The 2,960-nt window shown below is 43.1% G+C and overlaps 1 pseudogene; it reads right to left on the bottom strand.

The window, feature by feature from the left end:
• Positions 1-2,095: 2,095 nt before the first annotated feature.
• Positions 2,096-2,485, bottom strand: LOC103073748 (40S ribosomal protein S15a pseudogene; annotated as a pseudogene).
• Between the last annotated feature and the right edge of the window lie 475 nt (positions 2,486-2,960).

Genomic DNA, 2,960 nt, shown 5'->3' with positions numbered 1-2,960 from the left:
CATTAGAGAAATGCAAATCAAAACTACAGTGAGGTATCACCTCACACCCATCAGAATGGCCATCATCAAAAAATCTACAAACAATAAATGCTGGAGAGGGTGTGGAGAAAAGGGAACCCTCTTGCACTGTTGATGGGAATTGAAATTGATACAGCCACTATGGAGAACAGTATGGCGGTTTCTTAAAAAACTAAAAATAGAATTACCATACGACCCAGCAATCCCACTACTGGGCATATACCCTGAGAAAACCATAATTCAAAAAGAGTCATGTACCAAAATGTTCATTGCAGCTCTGTTTACAATAGCCAGGAGATGGAAGCAACCTTAGTGTCCATCAACAGATGAATGGATAAAGAAGATGTGGCACATATATACAATGGAATATTACTCAGCCATAAAAAGAAACGAAATTGAGTTATTTGTAGTGAGATGGATGGACCTAGAGTCTGTCATACAGAGTGAAGTAAGTCAGAAAGAGAAAAACAAATACTGTATGCTAACACATATATATAGAATCTAAGGAAAAAAAAAAAGGTCATGAAGAACCTAAGGGTAAGACAGGAATAAAGACACAGACCTACTAGAGAATGGACTTGAAGATATGGGGAGGGGGGAAGGGTAAGCTGTTACAAAGTGAGAGAGTGGCATGGACATATATACACTACCAAATGTAAAATAGATAGCTAGTGGGAAGCAGCTGCATAGGGCAGGGAGATCAGATCGGTGGTTTGTGACCACCTAGAGGGGTGGGATAGGGAGGGTGGGAGGGAGGGAGATGCAAGAGGGAAGAGATATGGGAACATATGTATATGTATAACTCATTCACTTTGTTATGAAGCAGAAACTAACACACCATTGTAAAGCAATTATATTCCAATAAAGATGTTAAAAAAAATGTGCTCTTGCAACAGTCTATACATTGATTTAAAAAAAAATCCTACAAAATTTGAATTCTACTGAAGAACTTTTTTGTTACTTACTAATGATATTAGGACTGTAGTTTGCACGCAACAGAGTTCTACTGGATTTAAGCAAAAGAAAAATGAATTTATATAATGTCCTCTGCTAGAACCCAAGGACAAGGACGCAGCTGGACCTCAGGGATGACCTGGAGCCAGTGATTGCAGTGCTATTGAAAACCCAGGAAGCCCCTCTCACCAGCTCTCACCATTGTTTCTCTCTGAATATATGCTTCATTCTTTCTCTCTACTAACTTTCTCTGTATTCCAATAAACAGAGTTAAAAAAAAAAAAGCTCCATCTCCACGTATGTATCCTCCATTTAAGAGAACATATGGATAGATTAAAACAAGAGTCTCCTAGACCTAAATCTAGAATCTTAAGGAAAGGCTATGAGTAGTCCACTTTAGTCAGGTACCCAGTTCAGCCAAGTTCACAGCTTAAGGAGGCCTTCACCTTGTTTTCCATGTAAAGGGCAGCCCTGGAGCACAACATTCTGTGGAATAGAATGTGAATGATGCCCCTTGGAGTTGTGCCACCACCCTGAACCAATCTGCTGGAGTCTGGAGTCAGAGTCCTGTTATGAGAGCCTGGTAGTGGGTGCTCTGCTCCTGGCATCATATAGATTGTGGGGAGGGGGAGGTAGATCTGGAGGAAGGGGAAGTTACCACATAAGAGGGAATTATTGGGCGCTCAGGTGACAAGCTCACAGATGTCCATTACAAGAACGATATGCTGATTTTAACTATATTAGATAAAGGGTAGGTAAACTACAGCCCACAGGCCAAATCCAGTCTGCCCCAGGTTTTTGTAAATACAGTTTTATCGGAACACTATCATGCCTATTTATTTGCATGTTGTCTGTGGCTGCTCTTTTTCTGTACTGGCAGAGTTAAGCAGTTGCAGCAGTAATCATACAGTTCACAAAGCTACAATATTTACTGTCTGGCCCCCTACAGAAAACGTTTGTTCACCCCTGTATTAGACCCCTGCTACTCAAAATGAGGTTCCCCAAGCCAGCAGTCTCAACAACACCTGGGAGCTTGTCAGACCTTCACTTGGAACTACTGACTCAGAACGTGCTTTTTTTCCCCCCATTGAGGCATTTTATTTGCATTGTATGTATTACATCCCTAGAAAAAGAATCGCAAGATTTTCCCTCCCGTGTGTTTTCGTCTCGCTTCTTCGTGGTTCATGCTGCCGGCTAAGGTTATCAGTATAATGAAACCAAACTGACTGGATGGGAGCAGGTTATTCTGCCATTTTTCTAGATCTTTGAGTTGTATATCAAATATGGGGCTGATCTCCACACTTGTGTAACCTGCCTGGGAGGTTCATGACAATTTTCCAACCCTGTGGTCATCAGTGATTTCAAATTGGCCAATATAACCACGCTTCATCATCACGGCTAGAAACTGGACGATGGCTTTGGAGCACAGCCTAATAAGAACCTAGCATTTGCCTCTCTTTTTGGCATTGTTGATGCTCTTGAGAATATCAGCCAGGACATTCATGTGCACCATTATGACGGCACAGAAAGATGGCAGGCAGAATCTGCATTTTAACAAGAGCCCTAGGTGACTTGGAGGCACATTAAGGTTTTTTTTTTTTTTTGGCGGTACGCGGGCCTCCCACTGTTGTGGCCTCTCCCGTTGCAGAGCACAGGCTCGGGACGCGCAGGATCAGTGGCCATGGCTCATGGGCCCAGCCGCTCCGCGGCATGTGGGATCTTCCTGGACCGGGGCACGAACCTGTGTCCCCTGCATCTGCAGGCAGGCTCTCAACCACTGCACCACCAGGGAAGCCCACATTAAGGTTTGAGAAGCACTATATTAAACTCCTCAGTGGCACAATCAATATTATTGAAACTTTTGTTTCACACAAGCCCCCTTTAACCTGTGGGACATGATGCAATCTCCCAGGCACATTAGACTAGTGTGCCACCATCTCAGGATTTGATTCAGTGAGGTTTTTTTGGACTGTGTCAGGGCAGAGTAT

Source organism: Lipotes vexillifer, unplaced genomic scaffold (genome assembly GCF_000442215.2).
Source record: "Lipotes vexillifer unplaced genomic scaffold, Lipotes_vexillifer_v1.1 scaffold961, whole genome shotgun sequence".
Lineage (NCBI taxonomy): Eukaryota > Metazoa > Chordata > Mammalia > Artiodactyla > Lipotidae > Lipotes > Lipotes vexillifer.
The sequence above is the reverse complement of the archived record's forward strand: the minus strand, read 5'-3'. Positions and strand labels throughout refer to the sequence as shown.